This window comes from Chrysochloris asiatica, unplaced genomic scaffold (genome assembly GCF_000296735.1).
Source record: "Chrysochloris asiatica unplaced genomic scaffold, ChrAsi1.0 scaffold00438, whole genome shotgun sequence".
NCBI lineage: Eukaryota > Metazoa > Chordata > Mammalia > Afrosoricida > Chrysochloridae > Chrysochloris > Chrysochloris asiatica.
The window spans coordinates 926801-941684 of record NW_006408956.1 but is presented as its reverse complement, the minus strand read 5'-3'; the positions used below and the strand labels follow the sequence as shown (position 1 = coordinate 941684).

At 50.9% G+C, this 14884-nt stretch overlaps 1 protein-coding gene across 1 annotated transcript in view; it reads right to left on the bottom strand.

Annotated features, from left to right (window-relative positions):
• RBM19 (RNA binding motif protein 19) overlaps window positions 1–14884 on the bottom strand; it is a 169289-nt gene that overhangs the window by 29818 nt on the left and 124587 nt on the right. The window lies entirely within an intron of this gene.

Here is a 14884-nt window from a genome sequence, read left to right as displayed (position 1 = left end):
GTTAAGCCAGGAAGGCTGGAGAGAAAAGGGAGACAGAGGAAGGGGAAGTGGGATATATATAGAGAGAGGGAAGGAAAGAGGAAGACAAGAAGGGAGAGGGAGAGGAGAGAGAGAGGTGAGAAACGCAAGAACCCATCTGGGCAATGCATCACATTGAAATTGCCCCGCATTAAAAATTCACCAGCCAGTGAATTTTCAAGGGATTTGTAGTAATTAGATGACAAAGTGCTGGCAAATCTCAGGCTTGCCAAAGATGTTACTCAGGGGTCAAAGACTCCACACTTTCGGCTGGGTAATTTGTAAGTGTCAATCACTCGCAGCCATCAGAGAGAGGAGCCGTCTAACGGCTGCATTCTAACGAAGTGGATGCTCCAGCCCTCAGCTGCCTGCCTGCCAGCAAACCCCCAAGCCCCGGTGGCCCCTCTGCCCCTCTCATCTCAAGCAGACAGTGGTGCAACCTCACGAGAGACTTGGTGCCAGGAAGGCCAAGCCAAGTTTGCAACTTCAACTTCCTGTTTTGCGTTATACTGCCCGATTCTTTTTTGACAAGGCTCCTGGGTGGTACAAACCATTTGCACTTGACTAGGTAGTGTAGTGGGTACGGGCTGGTAGTTTCAAACTGCTGACTTTAAGGTTACCAGCCATCCCGCAGGAGAAAGATGAGGCTTTCTGCTCCTGTAAAGATTTACAGCCTTGGAAACCCTGTGCAGGGTCACTGTGAGTCAGAACCGACTTCACAGTACTTAATAACAATTGAACCACAAGATGGGCAGTTCAAATTCACCGGCTGCTCCTTGGACACCCTATACAGGGCTGTTATGAGTTGGAATGGACTCGATGGCACTTAACACTAATCTTAATACTGGCGGGTTCAAACCCACCCAGTAGCTCCATGCAAGAAAGTCCTGGTGACCTGCTTCCATAAAGATTACACCCGAGAGAACCCTACGGAGCACAGTTCTACTCTGCAACACATGAGGGCGTCATGAGTTGGAATTCTTTGCAAGCAGCAACTTGCCAAGAATAGGACGGTAGCCAATGGCTGCTCCTAAAGGAGATACGGGTTGTACACCTGTGGCCTCAGTCTTCTCATCTATGAATTGGGGATAAGAAAGCTGACCTTGCAGGGTAATGACTAAATTAAAGAGTGAGGGAACGGTGTATAGCTTTCTCTAGAAAACAGATTCAGTCCTTCCACAAGGACCTGTGTGCCTTTGTCCCACACACTGGGGCCCAGCAGTGACCACACAGACGTAGGCCCTGCCCTTTAGTGGTGGCCGGAGGCCGAGCCTCTGGGAGGTGTACCTGGTGAACAGGTGGGCTGCTAATAAAAAATTCGGACGTTCGAGTCCACTCAGAGGTACCTCAGAAGAAAGACCTGGTGATCTGCTTCTGAAAAATCAGTTACTGAAAATACTGAGAGCACAGTTCTACTCTGGCACACAGGGGGCCGCCAGGAGTTGGCATGGCTTTTTGAAGGGGGTTGAGTGTCAGGGTACAGGAGCAGGGAAGACCTCCCTGATATAGTGACATTTGAGAAAAGACAAAGGGATGAGCCGTGGCGATACGTGGGAGCAGAGGATTCGCGATACAGGAATAACCAGATAGGGTAGGAGGCGAGAGTGGATAATTTTGACTGTGACAGAAGAGATCGTGAGGCTGGAGACTGCTGGGTGCAGTCAGGGAGAGCTCGTTCCTATTCCTGAGCAGAAACCTTCAGTGTTCTGAGATGCCGTGAGGCTGACTCAGTGTAGCCCAGCCAGGACCCCCAAACCACTGCCATTCAATTTCGACCCACAGCAACCCCTGCACATAGGGTTTCCAAGACCTTAAGTCTTCAAGGGGCAAACAGTGCCTCTTGTCCTCAAGGAGTGGTTGGTGGGGTATGAACTGCTGACCTCGTGGTTATCAACCCAATGCATTACCAGGGCTCCTTCTAGCCAAGACTACCCTGTTCAACTCTGGTTCCAAAGTCCTAACAGGAAGAAAAAGCCCCTGAAGATGCTTCTTCAAGGTGTACCTACACCAGAGAGACTGTTTCAGATGGGCTGAGGTGACAGGACTGTGCGCACACCACGAAGACAGAAGTCGCTTCAAATTCTGTCCCTTACTGTTCCTGCCCCCCTTATGGAGTGCTGGCTTTGGAATCAGACTCAGGGCCTAAAGCCTGACGACAGTTTCTGAGCTATACAACCTTGGGCAAAGTACAACATCTCTCTGAGCCTCGGTTTCCACATGTGGAAAACAGACACAAGAGCCTCACCCACATGGTTATGGGGAAGCTCAGTGAAACTGGCACGAGAGAGGTTCTCAACTGGAATACTTCTCTGACACAGCCCTGTAAGTGGGAGATGATCAGATTCTGCTGGTCACCTATCAATCACCAAGAGAGTTTAGGAAAAGATACAGGGGCACATCTATGCTCTGAGACAAGGAGCTGGGACAGGGTGCCTCAGCCCAGCCTGCTGTTCATTGAGGGTCTAGCAGAGCAGCCTGGGCTATTCTGCAGATCCCTGTTTCTGGGTTGTTGCTGATGCTCTGGTGGGGGCAGGGCACAATGTTGGGTGTCTTGAGCTCCCCTCCCCCAGTCCCTCCCGGCCTGGGTCTCCATTGCATGGAGCCTTCTCTGCCAGTTTCACTGGGCTGTGAAACTAGTCAAGGGGAAAATGAGAAACTACCCAGTGTTTCATGGGAGTCCATGGGTTGGACTGCTGAGCTCTGGGCTCTGGTGGGCCACCCTCCCCCCATGCACACAGGCGCAGCTGGAGGCCCAAACCTGGAGATGAGTGTCTGCTGCCCAGGGCCAGCCTGAACTGCAGATAAAATGGTCAGTTGGTTCATCTGTTCCTGGTGAATACCGCCAGGCTTTGCAGTATGACCTGGCATCTGTTTAAGAATCAATGGGATCAACAACAGTAAGGAACAGACCACCAGCACCCTGGCTGCCATTACTGAGCGCTATATGAGTCTGCGGGTTATACATGAAACATAGCCCTGGTGGCCTAGTGGACACTAACCGTCTCCAAGGGAGAAAGATGAAGCTGTCTGGAGTCTTGGAAACCCTAAGGCACAGTTCTACTCTATCCTGTGGGCACTGGCTCCCATGAGCCTTTGTGGTACCATAGGGAGTCAGTGCACACTGTCAACACCATCAGCCACTGAGAGGCTGGGGACTCGAGTCCACCCAGAAGGTCCTCTGAAGAAAGGCTTGGCAATCTACTCCTGAAAAGCCAGCCGGTGGGGTTGCCATGACACCACACAACAGCTTCTTCTGACTGGTTTGAGGGGTTGGAGGGGGCTGTCAGTCAGAGGCCCCGCCCACCACTTCTGTGAGCAAGGAATATGAAGGCAGGGCCATAGTCCCTTGTAGCTAAGCGCATGGGCTTTGAAGTCAGACCCCTTCCGCCACAAGTTCAAATCCTGCTTTGTGTGCTCTGTGGTTCTGGGGCCACATCTCATCTCTTCTCTGTTCTCTTTTTCCCATCCTCCCCACCTCCATCTACTCATTTGGGCGGGGGGTGGGGGGGAGAACAATAGTTATTTACTTCCCAGTATATTGTTAAGTGCTGTTGAGTCACTTCCAACTCACAGTGACCCTCTGCACAACAGAACAAAACACTGCCCAGTCCTGCGCCATCCTCACAACTGTAACAGTTGAGCTCATTGTTGCTGACATTGCGTCACAGGGTCTTCTTCGCTGACCCTCCACTTTACCACGCATGATGTCCTTCTGCAGGGACTGGTCCTTCCTGACAACCTGTCTAAAGCACAAGAGATGAAGTCTCACCGTCTTCGCTTCGAAGGAACATTCTGGCTGTACTGCTTCCAGGGTAGATTCGTTTTGTTCTTTTGGCAGTCCAGGGTACTTTCAGTCTTCTTTGCCCACACCATAATTCAATTGCATTGATTTTTCTTCAGTCTTCCTTATTCATTGTCAAAATTTCACAAGGCATATGAAGCAACTGAAAATACCATAGCTTCGGTCAGGCACACCTTAGTCCTCAAAGTGACATCTTTGCTCTTGAGTACTTTAAAAACATCTTGTCTTGTGCAGCAAATGTGCCTAACTTAATACATTGTTTCATTTCTTGATGGTTGCTTCCATGAGCGTTGATGGTGGCTCCAAGACAGATTAAGTCTTTGACAATTGCAATCTTCTGTTTATCACGATGGTAATACACTGGTCTAATTGTGAGGATTTTCATTGTCTTTACATTGAGGTGTAATCCATATGGAAGGTTGTAATCTTGAATATTCATCAGCATTTCCAGTCCTTTTTGCTTCTAGCAAGCAAGGTTGTGTCATCGGCATATTGCAGGTTTTTAGTGAGTTTTCCTCCAATCCTGATGCCATGTTCTTCATATAATCCAGTTTCTTGGATTATTTACTCAGCATACACACTGAATTTGTATGGTCAAAGGCTACAACCCTGGCACACACCTTTCCTCATTTTGAACCATTCAGCATCCCCTAGTTCTGCTCCAAGGACTGCCTCTTGGTCAATGTACAGGTTCCTCATGAGCACAATGAAGCGTTCTGGAATACCACACAGTCAAATGTCTTTGCACACATCGTTCTGGTACTCTCTGCTTTCTGCCAAGATCCATCTGACGTCAGCTATGATACACCTGGTTCCACACACTCTTCTGAATTTCTGGCGGCTGTCAACATACTTGCCGCTGTTATTTTTTTAGTATCTTCTGTAAAAATTTACTTGTGAGTGATATTAATGAACTGTCCAATGGTTTCTGCATTCTGCTGGGTCACTTTTCTTTGGAATGGGCACAAATATGGGTCTCTTCCAGCTGGTTGGCCAGGTAGCTGTCTCCCAAATGTCTTGGCATAGACGAGTAAGTGTCTCCAGATCTTGAAGCCAGGAAGAGGCAGATGGGCAGGCTTGGGGGAGTCCAGTGTCGTGGTGACAAGCCAGACAGGGTCTGACCAACAGGCTTGGGAAGATGACTCTACAGTCTTGGGGTTTCTGTTTCTCCTCAGAGGTGAGGAGGATGCAAACATGAGCACATGAGCAAGGACCAGAATGGGGTACTGGAAGGGCCATAAGAAACCTTAGGTGGGGAGAAACTTTTATTCCGTGTCCACTGTGGGCCAGAGGTGGGCATGCACCTTGTTGTCTCATGATCAAGTTCATGGATGGGGCCACAACTTGCTTACCTGACAGGTTTACCCAGGGAACCCTGAGCTGGCACAGCCACCATCCCATTCTACAAGTGGACAATCCGAGGCAGGTAAGGCCAGGTGTCTTTCCCAGGTCTCCCACAGTGCCCTTGGTTGTGGGGAGGTACTGGAGCAGGGCCGCACTTTCTTGGCTGTGACTGGAGGGGATCCATGTCTTCCTCTCAAGGGGACCAGGCTCTTGGTCCATGTGTAGTCGTATGTACCCAGCAACTCTCTCTGTGTAACTACTTGAGCCCACAACTATGGTCAAGACATCCCCAAGAAAGACATGATCTGGCCCCAGCCACCTCTGCTGGGCAATACTGATGCCAACCAGTGAGCACCATTGCCTGAACCGGGGTTGGGCAGCTAGCTGCCTCTTCCTGGGACTTAGGCATGTCCCTCCTCCCGCCCCCCGCCCAGGCTGCAGCGGCCAGGGGATCAGCAGCAGCTGTTCCTGGCTCCCCTAGCCTCAGAGGCTCTTTGGGTGATGGGCAGCCACAGCCACCTTGCGGCCCTAGATCTACCACCAGCTTTTCCATTCTGGTCACATCGCGCTCACACCTGCCTGCCGCCGCCTCTGCACACTGCTGCCACTCTCCTTTCCTGGGCCCGTTTGGGGTGAAAGCCTTGCTTATTAGTCAATCTGGATCCCACTTACTGTGAATTACCAGGCCTGATTGATATTCATGAGTGGATACATCTGAAACCTCAGTCAGCTGGCACGTGACTGCGGCCCAGACACAGCCGCTGTGGAGGAAAGGGGGGGGTGGTGGTGCAGTCTTGACACAAGCGTCCGCTGGGCTGTCAGCGTCTGTCCCCAGAGGCCAGCAGGCTTCCAAGCCGGGGTGCGAGGAAGGCCAGCAGCACCTTTTCCTCCTAACTGAGCCTCCTCTTCCCTAGGCCTCAGCTACCACCTTCTAAGAGAAGCCTTCTAGTCCGAGGTCTCAATCTGCCCAACCACGATTCTCTCAGGAGCATTGTACTCTCCCGGCCTGGTCCATCCTTTCATTCCACCCGTTACCCTGTGTCGGCCCAAGGCAACCTTTGGGGAAATGTGGCCGAATGGATGGCTGACATGTTTGGTCAGAGCCTGGGCTTCTTCCCTATTGGCAAGTGCAGTAGTCGGAACCTGCCCCAGGCCACAGAGCGGGCAGCAGGATCTACCAGTGACCACTGCCAAGAAGTCCACTCCAGTTCATGGTGATCCCACGTGTGACAGAGCCAAAGTGCACTGTCAGGCCTTCCTTCTGAGGCCCCTTGGGGGAGACTTGAACCTCCAAACCTTTCAGTTAGCTGAGTGTATTAACTGCTGCCACTAATGGAGGAGCGAACGCAGAATCGAGGTTGGGTTCTCAAGTCTGTGCTTCCTGAGATTGCCTTCCACCCCTCTGAGGGTTCAGTTTCTTGGAAGGAACCTTGCCTTGAAGATCCAATGGCTTTTGCCCCAGAAGCTAAGGCTATTGGGTAAAACGCAAAGTACACACTTTACTGTTTATTATCAAATCAGAGAAAACACACAGGGCCTCAACTCAGGTTATAAAGCAAGTGCCCACCCTTTCCATTTCATACCCTTTCACTTGGAAACCTGGTTTACTGAGTGATGGGAAGAGGGAGGGATAGTGGGTGATCTCCAAGTAGATCACCTTCCCAGTGGAACAGACAAGCGCTGAAGAATTGGGATTGCTTATAAGATGCTGGAAAGCTAAGATCTGGGCTTCACTGAGTGGGAACACTACAGAGCTGGCTTCTCACTCTGCCCCTCTCTCCTTCCCCAGAAATGAGGCCGCCCCGCCTGTACCAGTTTGGTGGTGAGACTAGGCTTGTCCCTGATTTGGGGCTCCAAAGCGAGGTCAGAGAGGCCTAGGGGATTGGATAGAAACCAGAATGCAGAGAAATGAGGCTAAAGCCAAATCTCAGAGCTCTAAATGCAAACGTTTCCCAGAGACTGGAATGAGCATGTTGGGCTGTTGAAGAGCCTGGGGTGCCTTCTAAACTGGGGGACGGGGGTGGGATGCGGGGCAGGGGGGCCCAAAGCATTTACGGGCTGTGCTCCTGTTCTTTGGATGAGGCTGGCTACCCACCTGGCAGAGATGGGAGGGCATGGCCTGAGCCTGGGCTGGCTCTGCCTCACCTTCCCTGAGGACCCGGGGCCTAGAAGCTACCCAGCTGGTGGCACGCTGGCAGTGACCGATGGGTAATTTGGGGCCCCACCTGGCTGTGACAATCAAGCAGGGGGTACAAGAGTGTTGAGGAAAGGCAGAAAGCACAGAACCTTCACGAAGGAAGGAATTAACACGATGGCCCGCTCTCACCCAGGGTTTGATGAAGGCCATCTGGGTTCCCTGGCTGTGCTGGAAGCTCCTGGAGGGTGAAGTGAGAAGTGAAGGCTGAACACAGCAGCCCGGCCACAGAAAGGAGGCTCTGGGCAGAGGTTAAGATGCTTGGCTGCTAACTGAAATTTGGGGGTGTAAACCTACCCAGAGGCACCTCAGAAGCAAGACCTGGAGATCTGCTTCTGAAAGGTCACAGCCATTGAAATCCCTATGAGCTGCAGTTCGGCTCAAACACACGAGACTGCCAGGTATCAGAATCCATTTGGTTTGGGTTGTGGAAAGTCTGAAAGTCTTAGTTTTCAAGAGCTCAGACCTGGAGTTACCTAGATCCCAGCACAAAGTGGGTCCCTGTCTTCCAGGGCTCACAGTGGGCCAGAACCCAGTCTTCTGAGGGCCCAGAGCAAGGCACCTGAGTCTTGGTGAGGGCTCCCCTCCAAGAAAGACTGCTTACAGGATGTGGCGTCATACCTGAAGCTCTCACGAGATGGTGCTAACCAACGAGGGAAACGGGAAGGGAGGACGCCTAGAAATTTAGGCAACAGACAGGGCTAGAGTCCAGGGGGATGAGAGCAAAACCAGCTTCAGAAGTCTATGGGGGAGGATGGGCATTTGTCTGCATTTTCTAGTGTTGTTATAAGTACCAAAAATGAACGGATTTCACAAACAGAAATGTATCTTCTCCCACTGAGGAGGGTGGACGTCTGACTTCGGGGTGGCCCCAGAGGAAGGCTTTCTCTCTCTGTGGGCTTTGGAGGAAGGGCCTTGTCTCTTTAGCTTCTGCTTCCTGGTTCCTTGGAGATCTCCATGTGACTAGACATTATTCATCTTTGTTTCTCTAGTTTGCTTGTTTAATCTCTTTTATATCTCAGAAGAGATTGACTCAGGATATCCCCCCTACACTAATCCTGTCTCGTTAACATAACAAAGACACCCCAGATGGGATTATAACCACAGGCATACCCATCCCTGTCTAGTTGGTTCCGATTCATCGCCACCTGCCCTACAGTGCTGCCCTATAGGCTTCTCAAGTCTGTCATCTTTACGGACGCATACTGTCCCATCTTTTGCCCCCTAGAATGCCTGGTGGGTTCGAACCACTGACCTTTTGGTTAGTAGCTAAGCACTTAAGCACCAGGGTTCCTTTTCTACGAATGTAGAGATTTTGACTTACAACAGGTTCTGGGAATAATTAAATCCCTAACAGCATTCAGAGTCCCCTCCTACTTTCAATGTGGCCAATGGGACAGAGGCTTAATTAAAAACCACTTTCCCTGCTGCCCCTCTGCTTCACCATGAGAATCTGCCTAGGGTGGCCAGCTGGAGGATGAGGCTAGCCAGCCCCGAGCCGTGTGGGAGAGAGACAAGAAAGAAAGACCCGGTGGAGATGGAAGAACGACCCACTGGACCTAGAGACTCCTGGGCTAACTAAGTTACTTTCTGTTTGGAGCCTTTGGGTTTGTGCGTGTTAAGCAGCATTATCATGGCACCGCATAACTAATACATAGGAGATTCCCCCAGGGCACAGCTTTAGATGTTACTGATCAAAACCAAGGCTTCCGATAATGCTGCATTTCTAACACTGCCAACTTCTGAACATACTGCAGTTTTAATGGTTGTTTTTTATTCCAATTGCTTCCGAGAAATTGTTTAATTTCCTGGAGTCATCTTTCCTTTTTTTTTTTTATGTAGTCTTGTCAGACACAGATTGGAGAAGGCCACATGGAGATGACTGGATTTCAGCAGCCTGAAACCACAGAAGTGCCTGTTCAATTAGCCACTTGCTAATTGAAAGGCCGACAGTTAGAACCTACCCAGAGACGCCTCGTAAGAAAGGCCTGGTGATCTGCCCTGAAAACCCTACAGAGCAGTTCTACTCAGACACACAGGGTTGCCAATGGGTTGGAATCGACTACAGTAATTGGTTTGGTTTTTGGATTGTATGCTAAGGTACGTCAAGAGGAAGCCAAAAATGATGGTCCCCTAAGAACCTTCAGAGAGATTGACTCATCCTCCAGCTCTGGCCTCCAGACCTGTGAGAGAATCAATTTCTCGTCAATTTCAGCTGCAGGATTTGAGATACTCTGTTATAGCAGCCTCAGGAAATGTCTGCATGGCTCCATCAGCCCGCTGGAAGATCTGAGGACAAGAAAAGGTTCAAGGGTAAACAGTTCTGTGGAGAGACCACCTGGGGTGCATTTGGAAAGACATGGCAGTGGGCAGATCGCCATAGGAGACACCACCCCTCACTCAGACTACAAAACCAGTAACTAACTTCAGGAAGAAGATAAAAACTTTTGGGGGATTTTTCACAGGCAACTAATGTTTGCACCTAAGCCGTTTTTTGCTATTGGATCGATTCTGCCTCATAGTGGCCCTATAGGACAGGGTAGAAGGAACCCATAGGGTTCCCAAAGCTGTCATCTTTAGGGGAAGCAGACTGCCATGTGTTTTTTCCCACAGAGGGGATGGTGGGGTGGTTGGCAGTCTAGTGCTTAACCATTTGCAGGGATTCTCGGGTCTAAGATGTTATTAAATCCTGTTGAGTTGGTTCCGACTAATAGCAACCCTGTATAGGGTTCTCAAGGAGGGGCTGGTGGATTTGAACCGCCAACCTTGTGGTCCAGTGAACCTGCATTTGTGGTGTTGGGAATGAGATGAAAGTGCCTGGTTTGGGGCCTTTTATATGGTGCTTCATCTTACTGGGATTTTCAGTCTGTGCAAAAGGGGGAAGCCAAGGGGCAGTCAGTTCAGTTGGCCGTGACCATGGCCCAGGTAGGTAGGAGGCTGAGGTACTGTGGTTCTCTAACATATGTGCTGTTTCCTGCAGAGAGGGGCCTTGGGTATTTGAAGGGACACAGCATCTCCCGCAGTGAGTCATGGCCATGTGAACACAAGCTGCCAAACGGGTTTTTCACAGAATTGATGCAAGAAGTTCAGGCTGTATCCTCTCCCTACTGGTTTTCTGCACAGTGGGGTGCTGTCTGGGCCCTATAGAGCAGTGGTCCAGCCACAGCTCTGGGGAACCATAGCAGCCTGACCTTCCTTCACTTGGGAGAAATCCTCCTCCATCCAGTGTGGGTCCCTGCTACATCTCTGTCACTGCAGCCTGAACACTCCCTCACTGACACATCATCTCTAGGGAAGGCCGCACAGTGAGCTGTCCCCTGGCTGGTGGCAGGCTGTCGCTCTCTATGGTTGAGGAACACTGACTATCCCAACTCCCACCTGTTACAGTGAGATGCTTAAAATCTGAGGTTGGGCAACTGAGCCCAAGAAAGCAAACTACATGGTGGGGAGGGAGCAGGGCGTGGTCTAGGGGGTCTACCACTTGCCACTGAGCCAATTCCAACAACTCACTGGACCCTTTCCAAACAGCGGCTGGTGGGTTTGAACCACCGACTTTGTGGTCAGCAGTCCAGTGCTTATCCTACAGGTCCCATGCATTTTCTCCCTTTTTCTTTTTTACAAATATTTAGCTCCATCAATCTGCCAGGTGCTTCTATTACTGTTTTTTGACTTATAAACTCAATCACAGAGTTTATTTCCTTCAATTATACACTGTAAATTTCTACACAAATGTCTTAACCCTTGGTTCGTCTTACATCCCAGGAAAATGCCACCTGGGTTACAAGCATCCTGAACCCACTTTTCTGTGGCTGAGCATCGCGGGTCCAATATAATCACTAAGTGACACATAAGCATATACAATCAAGACGAGCAATTGGCCTCGGGAGGGTTTTCAGTGGCTGATTTAGCAGAAGCAGATTGCCAGGCCTTTTTTCCTACGTGCCTCCAGGTAGATGTGAGTCAATCATCTTTCAATTAGTAGCTGAGTGCTTAACCATTCTCACACACACACACACACACACACACACACACCGTGGAAAGCTTCCTCCCTCCCTCCAGAAAGCCAGAAGTGGACGGAGACACTAGTCTTTGTGGTGATGCTGTGGCCTGACCACAGGCCCCAGACAGAAAGGGGTCAGGCTCCTCTTAGCACCATCCTGGGATAGTAGCCATGGGCTGGTCACCTCTCTCTGGCACAATGGGTTGATAGTACCTGCCTTGTGACTCAGTCCCCACTGTGAGTGTTCTGTAAACCACAGGGGGACCCACACATATGAGGTGGCAGGGATGTTATGCCCTAGAATCGTTCTGGGGACAGAAAAAAGGAAAGGCTCCTGATAGTTCCTAGGGAAGCAGGGGCGGGGAGTGGGGAGGAATGGCTGCCATGGGAAATCGGCACAACAACATGTGTGCTGTTGGCCTGAGCCCAAGGATGGGGCCCTTGCCCCAGTGGATTGCTTTCATGAAAGCTGCAATTAAGGGGAAGTGGGGTTTATTAAGGGAAGCTGGAGGGGATGCGCCCTGGCTTCTGGTGAGGCTATAATTAGATTGCAGGGCCCCTTTGATTTCGCCAATGAAGCAGACGATCCTGGAACACTCCATGCCTCCTGTGTGTGTGTGGGGGGGGGGGGGGGGGGGGCGGTTTGGGGGATGTGGGGTGGACAATCGCTAACACTTGTGTGGTGTGCATGGCAAGTCCTTCACACTTTTGTGACAAAGTTAAGTCTTCACTCCTTTAATCCTCACCAGGCTGGGGCAAGTGTTCTCCATCTGCAAAGGACACCAGGCATGTCAAGGTCGAGGGCTTGCTCAGGGTCAAGCTGAGCATCTATGGCAGAGCAGGGCCCAAATCCAGGAAGGCACAGCATGGTTCACCTTCTCCCAGGCTGACAACTTTATGTAAAGGAGCTTAAGGGCTAGTCTCTCAGGGCTCCCCGCCACCACCACATAGGATGTATTTGGTATATAATTTAAAAATAAAGAAAAGGTTAAAAAAAAAACTTCGTGCTTTCTTCTGATTCGGAACCCACGAGTTTAAGACTTGGAGTGCACTAGTGGCACCGATGGTTAACTGCTCGACCTTGAATGGAAAGGTTGGTGGTTCAAACCCACCTAGTGGGGCTCTCAGGGAGAAAAACCTGGCGATCTGCTCCCGTAAAGATTATAACCTAGAAAACCCGGTGGGAAATCGTAACCTACACCACACAAGGCCCTATGAGTCAGAATCGGTGCAATGGCAACTCACAACAGAAATCTATCATGGGCCAGGTCCCCGGATGTGGGGCTCCCCAAAATGGCCTGAACCCTGTCCTTTTGATGCCACCATCCTGAGAGGAGAGATGCTTATCTACCGGGAAGGGCCTATTTTAAACAACGAGACAATATGGGTGAATATGGGATTATTCATCAAGTTGTCTGATAATCTTACATATTGTTAACACCCTGAACCACTGCCCTTGATGTGATTCAAACTCATAGCAACCCAGTAGAACTGCACAGTCCCAAAGGGTTTCTAAGTCTGTCATCTTTACACAAGCAGCCTGCCACCTTTCTCCACCTTCCCCTCCTCAAGGATCAGCTGGTGGGTTTGAACTGCAGACATTCTGATTAGCAGCCACACGCTTTATAAGCACCATGCTACCAGCGCTCCTCTATTAACACTGATGAAAGAATCGATCATATAGCACAAGCGACGCTCCGCCACTGAGAAGCAGGTACGGGAAGCTTGGTGCCCAGGAGGCATTTTTCTAAGATGGGAGGTTCCGTCCCCCTTTTCACAAGGCGCACACCAAAGGGTTAAACTCATTTTCATTAAAATTTAAATTTCAGGAGGCGCTCACTTTCCCTTCCCTGTCCCCCGGCCGCCTTTGAACGTTTGACTGGCAACCATTTCATATTTCAATCTCGGCAGAACAAATTGAATTAGATGTTGAAACCAAACTCGCCTCTGCTCACCAAAGCCTGCTTGCTCGGCTGGCGCTAATCCCTTCCTCGACGTTGCTGCGCAGACAGGAGCTGCAGAAACGGCCCAGCCACAAAAGACAAAACAGACGAGGAGCAGAGGGCGAGAGGGGCAGAGACTGTGGGACCCGAGTTCTAGACCTTTCTGCTGGAGCGGATGACGCCCACAGGCAGCTTGGCCTCAGCACAGCACATATGTCTGCCTAGGGACCCCAGACACACATGGGCTGCCTAGGAAGTGTCTATGGGTTGAATGAACGAATGAATCAATGAATGAGGTGGAAGCTCTGCTCTACCAGCCATGACCCTCCCCTGCTCTCTCTGTGGAGTTGGGGGGAGGAGGGGTGCTCTCTGCCTGGCACCCAGCTGAGTCTAGGCGCTTACACGGAGCCTGAGCCGGATGTGGTCATGGCCCCATGTGCAATTGCTTCCAAGGACCAAGGACATGGGCCTTCAAAGTTTGGCCAGGCCTCCACTGACCTGTCTCCCCTAACTTGTTTGTCTGTACCAGCCTCCAAGTAACACCCTGGGGCCTCTGGTCTTAGCTTTCACCAAGGACAGTTCTGTTCCTGTGGTCATGGCAGCCGTGCAGGAGGCCGCCCTAGGGTGGTTAGGAACACACAGTACCCTGAGGGGAAGGACTGGCCTCACCGGTCTTGAGTTTTGCTTTGTATCTCAGGTTCTCTCAGGGGATGGCCAGGTAGAGTGTGTGGGGGTGGTCTTCCAAGCTCCTAGCATGTACGATTCTCTGCCCTGCCCGTGTCTCCTGAATGTACCCGACGCAGCCTGGGCTGGCCCACACTGCTCCTTACTGTTGCTGCATCAACATCATCATCATCACTGCCACCACCAAAATAACAATACGATAATGACAACTCGCAGACACGTCACTCCGCAGGGAGCAGTCTGCTAAGCGCGCTTCACCAATGATCTTATATGTAGTCCTTACAAACAATACTATGGGGTCTTCTTGTACCCATTTTAAAGATGTGGAAACCGAGGCTCAGAGATATTGAGGCCCTTGCTCTGGTCACAGTGAGTGGCGGAGCTTCGATTCACACACCAGGGTTTCCTCTGCCACCCACACAGGCCTGGGGGTGTCCTCTGGCATCACCCTCCACCTCAGAGCTGCTCTAATCCAGCTGTTCTGCTGACTGGGATCACTGCGTCTCTGAGAAACGGGAAGAGTCTGTCTTCCTCCAACTTCCCTGCAGCCTTGTTCCTTGTGCTCGTACCTTTGTTTCTTTCTAAAATTTCCCTCCTGGGTCTTGAGGTTGTCTGGGACCTCAGATGTCCCATCATTACTGCAAACTCATTCCAAACCCCTATCACCTTCCCTGGTGACATCAGTGACCGCCAAGCTCCCCGATGCTCAAACGCTCCCGTCTCCCCATGCATCCTACATATGCGTCACAGGCAAATTTCTCATAAAGTGCCTTCCTGTGGTCTTTGTGGGGGTGGGGGTGAGGGTGTGTGAGGTGGTGTGGGAGTGTGTGTGTTTCAAACTGGGTTCCTGCCACTGAAGGCAGGGATGGGAACATGGATGGAAAACGAGAGAAAGCGGC